Genomic DNA, 16796 nt, shown 5'->3' with positions numbered 1-16796 from the left:
TGCCTTCTTGGTGGTATGAGGCCCCGCTGTCTCTCTGTTTGCTTCCCTCTTTTATATCTCAAAAGAGACTGGCTTAAGACATAACCTAATCTTGTAGATTGAGTCCTGCCTCATCAACATAACTGCCGCTAATCCATCTCATTAACATCATGGGGATAGAATTTACAACACAGAAAAATCACATCAGATGACAAAATGGTGGACAGTCACACAATACTGGGAATCATGGCCTACCCAAGTTAGCAGATATTTTACAGGGACACAATTCAATCCATGACAGGAATGGTTGCAGTTCTGGTTAGCAGAATGTCTGGGGGCCATAGTCTTGGGGATTCTTCCAGTCTGTCAGACAAGTTTGGTCTTTTGTGTGTGTGTGTGTGTGTGTGAAATTGAATTCTGTTCTACATTTTTCTCCTGGTTTGTCCAGGACTCTCTGTTGTGATCCCTGTTAGAGCAGTCAGTGGTGGTAGCTTGGCACCATCTAGTTCTTCTGGTCTCAGACTAGTGGTGTCTCTTGTGGTCCTCTAGTCCATTGGGCTAATATTGTGTCTTTGGCTTTTTACATTCTCCTTTGCTCTGGACGGGACAGGACCAATAGATGTATCTTAGATAGCTGCTCACAAGCTTTTAAGGCCCCAGACACTACTCACCAAAGTGGGATGTAGAATATTTTCTTTATGAATTATGTTATGCCAATTGACCTAGCTGTCCCCTGAGACTATGGTCCCTAGCCCCCAGCCCCAGCTACTCGGTCCATCAAAATATTTGGATGTGTCTAGGAAACTTCTATACTTTTGCTTTGGTCCAGTTGTGCTGACTTCCCTATATTGTGTGTTGTCCTTCCCTTCACCAAAATTGACACTTGTCTACTATCTAGTTAATGTTTTCCCCTCCCCACCCTTCCCCACCCTCATTACCATCAAAGAATATTTTTTTCTGTGTGTAAACCTTTTTTTGAGTTCTTATACTAGTGGTCTCATACAATATTTGTCCTTTTGTGACTGAGTTATTTCATTCAGCATAATGCTTTCCAGATTCCTCCATGTTGTGAGATGTTTTGTGAATTCATCATTGTTCTTCATTGTTGTGTAGTATTCCATCGTGTGTATGTGATGGCTCTTATTTCTCTAGAGTATATTCTTAGGAGTGGGATTGCTGGATCATATGGTATTTCTATTTCTAGCTTTTTAAGGAAGCATCATATCATTTTCCAAAGTAATCATACCATTTAACATTCCCACCAGCAATGCATGAGACTTCCAATCTCCCTGTAACCTCTCCAATATTTGTTATTTTGGATTAGTGCCAGTATTGTAAGGGTGAGATGGTATCTCATTGTAGTTTTGATTTGCATTTATTTTTTAATGGCTAATGATCACAAGCATTTCCTCATGTGTCTGTTGGCCACTTCATTATGGTTTTAATTTTGCATTTCCATATGGCAAATGAGTCCCTGGGTGGCACAAACAGTTAAGCACTTGACTGCTAGTCAAAAGTTTGGCAGTTTGAACCCAGCCAGAAGTGCCTCGAAATACAGGCCTGGCAATCTGTTTCTGAAAGGTCACAGCTTGCAAATCTTATGGAGCAGTTCTACTCCGCACATGGGGTTGGCATGAGTTGGAATTGATTTAAGGGTAACTAACAACAAAAAAAAAAAAATTTTTTTTTTTTTTTTTAACAACAACAACAATGGGTAATGATATTGAACAGCTTTTCAAGTTCTTTGTCATCTGTATATCATCTTTGATGAAATGACTGTTCATGTCTTTGGCCCATTTTCTAACTGGATTGTGATTTTTTTTTTTAATTTTATGGTGTTTTAGGTGAAAGTTTACAGCACAAATTAGTTTTTATTCAAATATTTTATACACAAGTTATTTTGTGACATTAATTGCAATCTCCATAATATGTCAGCACTCTCTCCCTTTCCCTTTCCACCCTGGGTTCTCAATGTCCATTCATCAAATTTTCCTGTCCCTTCCTGCCTTCCTTTGCTTTTGGGCAGGTGTCAACCATTTGGTCTCGTATACTTGATTGAACTAAGAAGCACATTCCTCACATGTATTATTGTTTGTTTTATAGGTCCGTCTAATCTTTGGCTGAAAAGTTTCTGAGTCTTATTATTGAGTTTTGGGGCTTTTTATATATTTTAGATATAAGTCTACAAATGTGGTTTGCAAATATTGTCTCCCAGTCTGTAGCTTGACTTTTCATTCTCTTAACAGGGTTTTTCACAGAGTAAACGTTTTTCATTTTGATGAAGTCAATTTATTGATTTTTTTTGTTATGAATCATACTTTTGATAACATGTCTAAAAACTTTTCACCTAGGCATAGGTCCTGAAGATTTTCTCCTTATGCTTTCTTCTAAAAAGTCCACGGATCTATATTTCTATCCCTTTGTGAACACCGCACTGATTATTGTAGTATGTAGTAAGTCTTAAGATTGGGTGGAGTGATTCTTTCCACTTTATTATTCTTTTTCAAAATCATTTTAGGCATTCTCATTTCCTTTGCCTTTTCATGTAAATTTTATAATAAGCTTATCTATACTACAAAAATTCTTTCTGGGATTTTAATATGAATTACATTAAATCTATACGTTAATTTGAACAGAATTGCTATCTTTATTATGTTGAGTCTTCCAATTCATGAGCACAGTATATCTGCATTTATTTAGATCTTTGATTTCTCTCATCAACATTTTGTAGTTTTCAGCATACAAGTTCTTTGCATGTTTTATTTTTATTCAAAAAATTCAATAAAATAATTTTAAGTCATTGATATAGATGTTAAGTACAGAGACAGAGATGTTTTGAAATAGAACCAGAAGCCAAAAGCAAATGCTGCATACTTATCTTTTCTCCCCCAAGGTGACAAGAAAGAAGAGAAAGGATAAAGAGCTGCCAATAGTGAGGCCAACAGCCAGAGGCTCTGGGCAGCCAGAGACACCACAGGAGAAGAAAGCCCAGAACAGAGCAAAGGGTCCCTGAAAGGGATGTGGGAAGGTACCCCAGACGGCCTTTACCCATTTCATGGTACTGCCGGGGTCACTGCCAGCTCAGAGTGAGGCATGGAGGCTCATGATCTTTAAAGCAGGAGTCTCACTAGTCCTTTTACTAAGGAGATCTTATATGAGATTCCAAGTTTCTCAAGCAACTATGGAAAGGTTGTTGTTGCTAGGTGCTGTCAAGTTGGTTCTGACTCATAACAATCCTATGTACAACAGAACAAAATACTGCCTGGTCCTACGCCATCCTCACAGTCATTGTTATATTTGATCCCATTGTTGCAGCCACTGTGTCAACCCATCTCATCGAGGGTCTTCCTCTTTTTTACTTATTGTCTACTTTACCAAGCATGATATCATTCTCCAGGGACTGGTCTCTCCTGATAATACGTCCAAAGTATTTGAGACAAAGTCTCACCACCCTCTATTCTAATGAACATTCTGGCTGTACTTCTTCCAAGATAGATTTGTTCATTCTTCTGACAGTCCATGATACATTCAATATTCTTCTCCAACACCATAATTCAAAAGCATCAATTCTCCTTTGATCTTCCTTATTCATTGTCCAGCTTTCCCATGCACATGAGGAGACTGAAAATACCGTGGCTTGGGTCAGGTGCACCTTAATCCTCAAAGTGACATATTTGCTTTTTAATACTTCACATAGGTCTTTTGCAGCAGATTTGCCCAGTGCAATACATTGTTTGATTTCTTTCTTTCTTTTAATTTTTATTGTGCTTTAAGTGAAAGTTTACAAATCAAGTCGGACTCTCATACAAAAATTTATAAACACCTTGCTATATGCTCCTAGTTGCTCTCCCCCTAATAAGACAGCATACTCCTTCCTTCCACTATTTCTTTTCGAGTCTGTTCAGCCAGCTTCTGACCGTTTCTACCCTCTCACCTCCCCTTCAGACAAGAGATGCCAACATAGTCTCATGTGTCTACTTGATCCAAGAACCTCATTCTTCACCAGTATCATTTTCTATCCCATAGTCTAGTCCAATCCCTGTCTGAAGAGTTAGCTTTAGGGATGGTTCCTGTCTTGGGATAACAGAAGGTCTGGGGACAATGACCTTCGAGGTCACTCTAGTCTCAGTTAGACCATCAAGTCTGGTCTTTTTATGAGAATTTGGGGTCTGCATCCCACTGCTGTCCTGCTCCCTCTGCGGTTCTTTGTTGTTTTCCCTGTCAGGGCAGTCATTGGTTGTAGCTGGGCATCATCTAGTTCTTCTGGTCTCAGGCTGATGTAGTCTCTGTTTTATGTGGTCCTTTCTGTCGCTTGGGCTCATAATTACCCTGTGTCTTTGTTGTTCTTCATTCTCTTTTGCTCCGGGTGGGTTGAAACCAATTGATGCATCTTAGATGGCTGCTTGCTAGATTTAAGACCCCAGATGCCACTCTCCAATGTGGGATACAGAATGTTTTCTCAGTAGATTTTATTATGCCAATTGACTTAGATGTCCCCTGAAACCATGGTCCTCAATCCCCTGCCCATGTTATGCTGGACTTCAAAGCATTCAGTTTTTTCAGTAAAATTCCTTGCTTTTGCTTTAGTCCAGTTGTACTGACCTCTCCTGTATTGTGTGGTCTTTTCCTTCACCTAAAATAGTTCTTATCTACTATCTAGTTACTGAAAACCCCTCTTCCTCACTACCTCCCTCCCCCGTCTCGTAACCATCAAAGAATATTCTCTTCTCTGTTTAAACTATTTCTCAAGCTTTTATAATAGTGGTCTTATACAATATTTGTCCTTTTGCAGCTGACTAATTTTACTCAGCATAATGCCTTCCAGATTCCTCCATGTTATGAAATGTTTCACAGATTCATCATTGTTCTTTACTGATGAGTAATAGTCCATTGTGTGAATATACCATAATTTATCCATTCATCCGTTGATGCTCACCTTTGTTGCTTCCATCTTTTTGCTATTGTAAACAATGCTGCAATGAACATGGGTGTGCATATGTCTGTTCCTGTACAGGCTCTTATTTCTCTAGGATATATTCCAAGGACTGGGATTGCTAGATAGTATGGTAGTTCTATTTCTAGTGTTTTAAGGAAGTGCCAAATCGATTTCCAAAGTGGTTGTACCATTTTACATTCCCACCAGCAGTACATTAGTGTTTCAGTCTCTCTACAACCTCTCCAACGTTTATTATTTTGTGTTTTTTGGATTAATGCCAGCCTTGTTGGAGTGAGATGGAATCTCATTGTAATTTTGATTTGCATTTCTCTAATAGCACTGGGGTTGGTTGGGTAATGGCTAATGATTGTGAGGGTTTCCTCATGTATCTGTTAGCTACCTGAATGTCTTCTTTAGTGAAGTGTCTGTTAATATCCTTTGCCCATTTTTTAACTGGGTTATTTGCCTTTTTGCAGGAGAGTTTTTGCAGTATCATGTAGATTTTAGAGATCAGGTGCTGATCGGAAATGTCATAGCTAAAAACTTTTTCCCAGTCTATAGGTAATCTTTTTACTCTTTTCATGAAGTCTTTGGATGAGCATAGGTGTTTGATTTTTAGGAGCTCCCAGTTATCTAGTTTTTCTTCTGAGTTGTTAGTAATGTTTTGTATACTGTTTATGCCATGTATTAGGGCCCCTAGCGTTGTCCCTACTTTTTCTTCCACAATCTTTATCATTTTAGGTTTTATATTTAGATCTTTGATCCATTTTGAGTTAGTTTGTATGCATGGTTTGAGGTACGGGTCTTGTTTCATTTTTTTGCAGATGGATATCCAGTTATGCTAGCACCATTTGACGGTCTTTTCCCCATTTAACTGTTTGGGGGCCTTTGTCAAGTATCGACTGCTCATATGTGGACGGATTTATGTCTCGATTCTCAATTCTGTTCCATTGGTCCATGTATCTGTTGTACCAGTACCAGGCTGTTTTGACTACTGTGGCGGTATAATAGGCTCTAAAATCAGGTAGAGTGAGGCCTCCCACTTTCTTCTTCTTTTTCAGTAATGCTTTACTTATCAGGGGCCTCTTTCCTTTCCGTATGAAGTTGGTGATTTTTTTCTCCATCTCATTAAAAAATGTCATTGGAATTTGGATGGGAATTGCATTGTATCTATAGATGGCTTTTGGTAGAATAGACATTTTTACAATGTTAAATCTCCCTATCCATGAGCAAGGTATGTTTTTCCACTTATGTAGGTCTCTTTTGGTTTCTTGCAGTAGTGTCTTGTAGTTCTCTATATATAGGTATTTTATATCTCTGGTAAGATTTATTCCTAAATATTTTATCTTCTTGGGGTCTACTATAAAATGGTATTGATTTGGTGATTTCCTCTTCAATGTCCTTTTTGTTGGTGTAGAGGAATCCAACTGATTTTTATATGTTTATCTTGTATCCCAGTACTCTACTGAACACTTCTATTAGTTTCAGTAGTTTTCTTGAGGATTCTTTAGGGTTTTCTCTACAAAAAATCATGTCATCTGCAAGTAGAGACACTTTTACTTCTTCCTTGCCAATCTGGATACCCTTTATTTCTTCATCTAGCCTAATTGCTCTGGCTAGGACTTCCAGCACAGTGTTGAATAAGAGTGGTGATAAAGGGCATCCTTGTCTGGTTCCTGTTCTCAAGGGGAATGCTTTCAGACTCTCTCCATTTAGGATGATCCTGGCTGCTGGCTTTGCATAAATGCCCTTTAGTATGTTGAGGAATTTTCCTTCTGTTCCTATTTTGCTGAGAGTTTTTATCATGAATGGGTGTTGAACTTTGTCAAATGCCTTTTCTGCATCGATTGATAAAATCATGTGGTTCTTGTCTTTTGTTTTATTTATATGATGGATTACATCGTTTGTTTTTCTAGTGTTGAACCATCCTTGTATACCTGGTATGAATCCACTTGGTCATGGTGAATTGTTTTTTTGAGATGTCGTTGAATTCTATTGGCTAGAATTTTGTTGAGGATTTTTGCATCTAAGTTCATGAGGGATATAGGTCTGTAATTTTCTTTTTTTGTTATGTCTTTACCTGGTTTTGGTATCAGGGATATGCTGGCTTCATAAAATGAGTTTGGGAGTAATCCATTATTTTCTATGCTCTGAAATACCTTTAGTAGTAGTGGTGTTTACTCTGAAAGTTTGGTAGAGCACTGCAGTGAAGCCGTCTGGGCCAGGGCTTCTTTTTTGCTGGGAGTTTTTTTGATTACCTTTTCAATCTCTTCTTTAGTTGTTCTACCTCTGTGTTAGTTTAGGTGGGTGGTGCGTTTCTAGGAATTGGTCCATTTCTTCTAGGTTTTCAAATTTGTTAGAGTACAATTTTTCATAGTAATATGATATGATTCTTTTAATTTCAGTTGGGTCTGTTGTAATATCGCCCATCTCATTGATTATTCGGGTTATTTGCTTCCTCTCCTGTTTTTCTTTTGTCAGTTTGGCCAATGGTTTATCAATATTGTTAATTTTTTCAGAGAACCAGCTTTTGGTCTTGTTAACCCTTTCAATTGTTTTTCTGTTTTCTATTTCATTTAGTTCTGCTCTAATTTTTATTATTTCCTTTCTTCTAGTGCCTGGAGGTGTCTTTTGTTGCTCTCTTTCTATTTTTTCAAGTGCTGGAGATAATTCTTTGTTTGGCCCTTTCTTCTTTTTGTATGTGTGCATTTATTGATATAAATTGACCTCTGAGCACTGCCTTCGCTGTGTCCCAGAGGTTCTGATAGAAAGTGTTTTCATTCTCATTGGATTCTATGAATTTCTTTATTCCATTCTTAATGTTTTCTATAACCCAGCCTTTTTTGAGCAGGGTATTGTTCAGTTTCCAAGTGTATGATTTCTTTTCCTTGCTTTTTCTGTTGTTGATTTCTACTTTTATGGCCTTATGGTCAGAGAAGATGCTTTGTAGTATTGCAATGTTTTAGATTCTGCTAAGGCTTGCTTTATGACCTAATACGTAGTCTACTGTAGAGAATGTTCCGTGTGCACTAGAAAAGAAAGTATACTTGGCTGCCGTTGGGTGGAGTGTTCTGTATATGTCTATAAGGTCGAGTTGGTTGATTGTGGCATTTAAATCTTCCATGTCTTTATTGAGCTTCTTACTGGATGTCCTGTCCTTCTCCGAAAGTGGTATGTTGAAGTCTCCTACAATAACTGTGGAGCTATCTCACTTTTCAGTGCTGTTAGAGTTTGTTTCATGTATCTTGCAGCCCTGTCATTGGGCGCGTAAATATTTAATATGGATATATCTTCCTGGTATATTGTCCCTTTAATCAATATATAGTGTCCTTCCTTATCCTTTGTGGTGGATTTAACTTTTAAGTGTATTTTTTTCAGAAATTAATATTGCCACTCCTGCTTTTTTTTGATTGTTGTTTACTTGGTATATTTTTTTCCATCCTTTGAGTTTTAGTTTGTGTATATAAGTCTAAGGTATGTCTCTTGTAGGCAGCATATAGACGGATCATGTTTTTTATCCATTCTGACACTCTCTGTCTCTTTATTGGTGCATTTAGTGTACTTGGTACTGGTAACATTCAGTGTACTTATGCATAGGTAGGAGTTTAGTGCTGTCATTTTGATGTCTTTTTTGTGTATTGTTGACAGTTTCTTTTTCCCACTTAGTTTTTTATGCTGAGTAGTTTATCTTTATATATTGTCTTTTCCTCTTATTTGCTGTTGCTGATTTTTTTTTCTACTGCATCTCTATTTTTTTTTCTTGTATTTTATTTTGATGACTAGGATAATTAGTCTCCTTTTGTGGTTACCTTGATATTTATCCCTACTCTTCTAAGTTTAAACCTAACTTTTATATCTTTATATCGCCTTGTCTTCCACCCCATATGAAAGATCTATGACTACATATTTTTTTTTATTTATTATTTTAATGTTGTCTTCTTTTACATAATGACGTTTTTTCCCCGTTTTGAGCATTTTTTTTATCTTGATTTATGTTGGTGATTTCCCTGTCTGGATTAACATCTGGTTGCTCTGCCCAGTGTTCCAGGCTTGGGTTGGTACCTGGTATTATTTATTGATTTTCTAGCCAAAGAACTATCTTAGTATTTCTTGTAGTTTTGGTTCGTTTTTACGAAATCCCTAAATTTGTGTTTATCTGGTAATGTTCTAATTTTACCTCATATTTGAGAGACAGTTTTGCTGGATATATGATCCTTGGCTGGCAATTTTTTCTTCAAAACTTTATATAAGTCATTCCATTGCTTTCTTGCCTGCATGATTTCTGCCGAGTAGTCTGAGCTTATTCTTATTGACTGTTCTTTGTAAGTGACTTTTCATTTATCCCTAGCTGCTCTTAAAATTCTCTGTTTATCTTAGATTTTGGCAAGTTTGATTATAATATGTCTTGGTGACTCTCTTTTTTAAAATCTACCTTATGTGGAGTTCGATGAGCATCTTGGATTGATATCTTCTCATCTTTCACAATATCAGGGAAGCTTTCTGCCAACAAATCTTCAACAATTCTCTCTGTATTTTCTGTTATCCCTCCCTGTTCTGGTACTCCAATCACTTGTAGGCTATTTCTCTTGATAGAGTCCCACATGATTCTTAAGGTTTCTTCATTTTTTAAAATTCTTTCATCTGATTTTTCTTCAAATATATTGGTGCCAAGTACTTTATCTTCAAGGTCCCCAATTCTGCTCAATTTTGTGCTCAATTTTGCTCCTCTGACATTCTATTGTGTTGTCTAATTCTGTAATTTTATTGTTAATCTTCTGAATTTCTGATTGGTGTCTCTCTGCGGATTCTTGCAGCTTATTAAATTTTTCACTCTGTTCTTGAAAACCCTTTTTAATTTCTTCAAATGTTTTATCTGTGCATTTCTTGGCTTGTCCTGTGCATTGCCTGATCTCTTTCCTTGTATCTTGAAGAGTTCTGTATATTAATCTTTTGAATTCTGCATCCAGTAATTCCAGGAAGACACCTTCATCCAGATGATCCTTTGATTCTCTGTTTTGAAAGCTTGTTGAAGTGATCATGGTCTGTTTCTTTACATGGTTTGATATTAACTATTGTCTCTGAGGCATCTGTAAGTTATTGTATTAGTTTAGTTTATGTTTGCTTACTGTATCCTAGTTTCTCGCTTTGTTTTGTTCTGATATGCCCAGATGGGTTGCTTAAGTGAGCTAGCTTGATTATTTTCACCTTTGGAGCTCTGATGTCCTGTCACCAGATGGCTAGAACTATTATCAGGTATATGAGCTTATAAGTCCATTCACTTTTATGGTGTGGATTCAGCTCAGGTATCCAGGTAGCTGGGCATCAATTGTGTGGTACAGGCTCTGTCCTACAGTCTTAGAGGGTTAGGGGTATTTGTTGTATGTACCAGTATCTAGTTGCAGCAGAGGGTCACACTCTGAACAAGGCAGGGGGCTGAAAACTGTCCCCCAAGTGTCTCTGAGGAAAGCATGTCCCTCGTCCCTAGAGTGGGCAGGTGGGTGGGTTCTGCAGATGGACCGTGGGCACCCAATGCTTTTGGTTGTAAGGACTGGGAGGTACCAGTTATCCTTGGACCCCTGTCACAGGGACTCGGTGACCTGAGATAAGCCACCAGTCCTTAGGCCCCTGATGTGGGTAGATGAGGACCCTGTTTAATAGGCAAAGCTGTATCAAATATCAAACACCCACCTCTCCACCACACAGCTTAAACAGTCACAGTCTGCCAGCAAGGTCCTGTTCTATTGGAATAGGCCCACACAGGTCCATGCAGGGGAGAAGGTATTCAAAGTCCACAGACTGTTTATACTTGGACAGGAGCCACTTCTGTCCTCAGCTCCCCTGGTTTGTGGAGCTGGCAAGTTATCTTTTCCCCGTGTTGTGTATTTATTCCTTCTCCAAGTCCAGGAGCATGGCTCAGGGCTCTGAAATGGGCCTATCTCTGGCCCAGGGAAATCAACAGCCACTGAAGCCAGCTTGGGGGCAGGGGGCACGGTAAAGTACATGCAAGTACTTAGCTTTTGCCAAGAGCGCCATTCTTCTATGGTTCTGGAGGTGTGAGTAGGCTGTGGAGCTGGCTGCTTCTACCTGAGAAAACTGTGGCCGAACGCTGCCACCAGCCCTCCGCAGCCGCTTCCAGGAATGGTGCCTGAGGGATCTCAGCGATCCAGGGCCAGCAACTCCTCTCCACTTCTGAACGAGCTCACTCTCCCCCTGTCACTTAGTCTGTTTTCTAACTTTGCTTTTGATGTTCAGGGCTCCTAGCTTGTCATAAATATACTCATGTCACTTGATTTTTCAGGCCTTTGTTGTAAGAAGGATCACCAGAAGCATCTGGCTATTCTGCCATCTTGGCCCTGCCTCTCATTTGATTTCTTGACTGCTGCCTCCATGGACATTGATTGAGGATCCAAGTAAAATGAAATCCTTGACAACTTCAATATTTTCTCCATTTATCATGATACTGCTTACTGGTCCAGTTGTGAGAATTTTTGTGTTCTTTGTGTTGAGGTGCAATCGATACTAGCCCGGTGCAATCCTCCAGCCCAGGGAACCACACCATACCATCCCTGTGCCCTGCACAGGTGTGTGTGGTAGATGGTGTGCAGACTGCTTGCTAGAGTGTGCCACCAGATACAGGTGGTGGCCCAAGAAGCCCCCCAGTGAGAGGGCCCCTAAAGGTGTCTTCCTTCTAGCAATGGAATGCCCTGGGTCCTGGGTGCAGCTGTAGGGGAGGCTGCGGGCCCTGAGCCCTGTACATGAAGAAGGCTGCTCCACCCTGACTGTTCCCCATGCCCTGCTGTGTCCCTAGCCTGTGCAGTACCAAACAGGAACCTGAGTCTGGAACCAACACTAACCCACACTCCCACCTTCCTAGCGTTGATCTTCATCAGTAAGTGCTTCAAGTCCTTTCCAATTTCAGGAAGCAAGTTTTTGTCATCTGCATATCATAGTTATTAATAAATCTTGAATGAAATACTTGACAACTTCAATCTTTTCTCCATTTATCATGATGTTGCATATTGGTCCAGTTGTGAGGATTTTTGGTTTCTTTATGTTGAGGTGCACTCCATACCGAAAGCTGTAGTCTTTGATCTTCATCAGTAAGTGCTTCCAGTCCTCTTCACTTTCAGCAAGCAAAGTTGTGTCATCTGCATAACTCAAGTTGTTAATGAGTCTTCCTCCAATCTTGATCTTCTTCATATAGTCCAGCTTCTCAGATTATTTGCTCAGCATACAGATTGAATGAATATGGTGGAAGGATACAACTCTGATGCACATCTTTCCTGACTTTAAGCCACACAGTATCCCCTTGTTCTGTTCAAACAATTGTCTCTTGATCTATGTACAGGTTCCTCACAAGCAGAATTAAGTGTTCTGAAATTCCCATTCTTCACAATGTTATCCGTAATTAGTTATGATCCACACAGTCAAATGCCTTTGCATAGTCAATAAAACATACGTAAATATCTTCCTGATAGTCTTTGCTTCTGGCCAAGATCCATCTGACATCAGCAATGATATCCCTGGTTCCATGTACTCTTCTGAATCCAGCTTGAATTTCTGGAAATTCTCTGTTGATGTACTGCTGCAACTGCTTTTGAATGATCTTAAGGAAAATTCTACACGTGTGTGATATTAATGAAATTGTTCAATAATTTCTGCATTCTGTTTGATCACCTTTCTTTGGAATGGGCACAAACATGATCTCTTCCAACTGGCTGGCCAGGTAGCTGTCTTCCAGATTTCTTGGCATAGACAAGTTAGCACCTCTAGCGCTGCTGAAACATCTCAGGTGGTATTCCATCAATTCCTGGAGCCTTGTTTTTGGCCAATGCCATCAGTGCAGCTTGGACTTCTTAATTCAGTACCATTGGTTCTTGATCATAGGCTACCTCCTAAAATGGCTGAACATGGACCAATTCTTTTTGGTACAGTGAGTCTGTATTCCTTCCATCTTCTTTTGATGCTTCCTGCCTCATTCAATATTTTGCCTATAATATCCTTCAAAACTGCAACTCGAGGCTTGAATTTTTTCTTCAGTTCTTTCAGCTTGAGAAATTCTGAACATGTTCTTCCCTTTTGGTTTTCTAACTCCAGGTCTTTGCACATTTCATTATAATACTTTACTGTGTCTTCTCAAGCCATCCCTTGCAATCTTCTGTTCAGCTCTTTTACTTTATCTTTTCTTCCATTCACTTTAGCTACTTTATGTTCAAAGGTAAGTTTCAGAGTCTCTTCTGATATCGATTTTGGTCTTTTCTTTCTTTTCTGTCTTTTCAATGACCTTTTTCTTTCTTCATGTATGATGTCCTTGATGTCACCCCCAACTCATCTGGTCTTCAGTCATTAGTGTTCAATGTGTCAAATCTACCCTTGAGATGGTCTTTAAATTTAGATGGGATATACTTAAGGTTGTTATGTATATGAATTTACCCAACAATTAGAGACTCAATCCTAGAAAGCGTATCCATGACAACCTGCTCAGATGTCAGATTCACTGTCCCAGTGTCCTCTTCTTTACCAGTTCAGAATGTTTCTCCTTGTTGCCAAGGTGAACAAAGATGGAGACAGAGTTCAGTTACTTTCCATCTCACCAACTGCAAAGTCCCCAGGTCATAGCTTCCAGTAAAATTTATTCGGGTCCCTTCCACAGGGCATAGAGCCGTATGAGCTAAAATTAAGAAAGGTCATTTTCTCTCTAACACTTTTGCAAAGATAAAAGCAAAATGGCCTCAAATATCAAGTTTTTGCCTTAAATTCTCCTTCCCAGGATAAAAGAGAGAACTATACTATCAAAACTCAGAAAAACAAGGATAAAAAAATTTAATGTCCATGAAGAAAAAGACAAGTTCAATGATATCATACCTCAAAGAAATAGAATTTTGTTTTCAAGACAAATATCTTTCTCCAGCAGGAAATAATATTAGGCTCTTTTGCTACAAACAAATCACTAAAAAGCAGTAGTTTTTTTTATTATTGCACAAAGCAATTCCTGAAGAGAAGGAAACGATGAGTGTGCAGGGCCATGGCAGACTTTTGTTCAAGCTTATGGAATATCTTGAAAATCACCAGGCTAGCTGTCTATCCAAACTCCATTCAGAAACTCACTAGAATGGACACACAATAGAATATTGGTCTTTAGGAGCACACACTTTAAAAACTTGAATGAAAAGCTATTTAATATAAATTAGTTTTACCTACTGCTCGAGACAGCTTAAGAAGGTTCAGACCTAATACTAGAAGAAGAAACAGCCACAGCAATCACAACAGTCCACAGCTGAGCATTTGGAAGAAGAGCTCAGAGAAAGAGTGTGATTCTGTTGAGTAGGAGGAGTGAGCTGGGAGCCAGGGTACACAGGGGCTTTCCTGCTTCCACAGGGACTTTCTTGAGTCTTGGGCAAGTCACTGTGAAGTAATGCCACTTCCCGAATGAACTTCGTGAAATTCTTGGCAACCTGCTGCTCTAGGCAAATGTTATCTAAATAAGACATGGGGGAACAAATGATGATTTGATCAAGGTTGGAGAGGCCACAGGAAGTAGTCAGAAGAAAGAGCAGTAGCTGACTAGAGGAAGCAGTCAGTAGTGTTACTTTGGGTCATGCACTGTTCTTTGCAGTGCTGTAAGTTTGCCAGCTCATTAGTTCTCAGGACAACCCCATAAACTAAGCACTATTATGATGCCATTTTACGGGTGAAGAAAATGAGGCACAAAGAATTTAAATGAATTGCTCTAAATTATTCAAATTAGTCATTGGCAGAACTTGAGTCCATGTTCTTAACCACCACACTATGACAGAAGTTTAACAGGATACTAAATGCCAGACAAGGGGCATTGGTATTTCAGTGGTAGAATTCTTGCCTTCCAGGGGCGAGACCTGGGTTTGATTCCTGGCCAATGTGCCTCATGTGCAGCAGCCACCACCCATCTGTCAGTGGAGGCTTGCGTGTTGCTATGATGTTGAACAGGTTTCAGTGGAGCTTTCAGACTAAGATAGACTACCATGAAAATCAGCCAATGAAAAACCTATGGATCACAATGGAACTGATCCATAGTTGATCATGGGGCGGCACAAGAAGGAGCAGCATTTTGTTCTGTTGTGCACAGAGTCAACACAAGTTGGGGGCCCACTAAATGGCAGCTAACAACAAAAAACGACAGGCTGAGAATAGGATAATTGGTGCCAAGTCTTCCCACCCTCAAGAGCAAGGTGCCAGGTATCCTGTGTTGGACTAGTAACGTGGCACTGCCACTGCTGAGACTGAAAGAATCCCATTGTAATAGTGTGTTCCAAAGACCTAAACAGAGGAAGCAACCACTGAGGGACACTTTCTTCAGGAAAGAAAGGGTCTGGGAGGGAAGATTCGATTAAGATACACACAGCAAAATGCTGAAACCACAGCACGCTGGGCTTCAGGAGGCGGAGGAACCACCAATTCAACCTGAAGCAAAGAATTAAGTACGGAAAGCCTAACAAGAAAGTCTGAAGTGTCTCCAAGGGCCAGGATGAACCATTAGCCTGGTGGTGAACAAGAGAGACAAAAACGATCAGGCAACAACCATTCATTATGTGAAGCCAAATCCAGCTGACATGAATAAGCTGCAAACCTATAAATTACCTTCTTCCTGCTTTACTCATAATTTGGTAAAATGGCTTCGCCCATTAAACATCCGACTAAGAGTGTTTGTGCTGAAGACTTTTAGAAGGATGGTACCACGGCGAAACAAAGGGGAAAGCTAATCCTCCCAAGGTCTTGTTCTTTAGAGAGCGGCCCCTGGTTCCTTCACGCCACCAGTGGAAGGTGCTAGCTGTACCCAACAGGGAGCCTTCTCATTGGTCCCTTCATACAGTGGTTTCCTACTTCTCTGTCATTGTGTTTAATAGGAAAACAAAATTCATCCTCCCAGATTTCGGCTCTGAGACAGCACTGCGGCGAAACATGCGGCACTGGGATGTTTTGACCATGTGACACTGGCCAGTCCACCAGATGTGCCATGGCTGACACTGGGCTTTATGACACAGCATCATTATCAGGCATCTCAGGGCTTCCCACTGGGGTCAACACACCACTCACATGTCCATTGCATGGCTGCAAAGTAGGGGAGGAGGAAGGACTTTTTTCTTCTAAGGGCTTCTCCTTTGCAAAATCCAAAAAAATCCAAACCCATCGCCGTGGACTCAATTCTAACTCATAGGAACCCTATACGACAGAGTAGAATTGCCCCTAGAGTTTTCAAGGAGCATCTAGTGGATTCAAACTGCCGGCCTTTTGGTTAGTAGCCACAGCTCCTAACAACTACGCCACCAGGGTTTTCTCTACAAAGTAGCGGTCATTTTGGAATGAGGTAGACCACACCCTACCACGAAGAGAAGACAAAAGTCAACTCCAAATACAGCAACTCCTTAGCCCCTCCCTGATGCTCTTTAGTCATAAGGGTGTTTTCCCAGGACTCAGCACCCACCTGGGACCTCTGGCCCCTCATACCTGCTGCTTATTCTGCCTGAAACATCCTTCTCTGATCCCCTCCTTCCTCTCTAGGAAGTTTACCTTGACCACCCCAAGGTCACACCACATACACACATGGCTCCTGTACTCACCCCACTGCAGCATTAATTAAGCTGTATTGCAACTGCTTGTTACTATTCCTTTTCCTCCCAGGAGGCTGTAACCTCCATGAGATAGGAGACTGTGTGTGGGTCAAGGCTGGTAACCAGTGCTAAACAGAGCACACATTGCAGACCTGGAAAAAGGCCTGTGAAAACGAGCTGATGTTGGAACCTGGTGGGTGTAGAGAAGTGAGGAACATCATTTGGGAATGGAGTGGGCAGGAACATAATTGCTGGTGTCAGACAGGTCTGGGTTAGAATTCCAGTTCTGTCCC

At 40.1% G+C, this 16796-nt stretch overlaps 1 long non-coding RNA gene across 1 annotated transcript in view; it reads left to right on the top strand.

The window, feature by feature from the left end:
* LOC126058030 (uncharacterized) overlaps positions 1-16796 on the top strand; it is a 44347-nt gene that overhangs the window by 11243 nt on the left and 16308 nt on the right. The window lies entirely within an intron of this gene.

This window comes from Elephas maximus, chromosome 14 (assembly GCF_024166365.1).
Source record: "Elephas maximus indicus isolate mEleMax1 chromosome 14, mEleMax1 primary haplotype, whole genome shotgun sequence".
Taxonomy (NCBI): domain Eukaryota; kingdom Metazoa; phylum Chordata; class Mammalia; order Proboscidea; family Elephantidae; genus Elephas; species Elephas maximus.
Note: the sequence above shows the minus strand (reverse complement) of the source record. Positions and strands in the feature narration are given on the sequence as shown.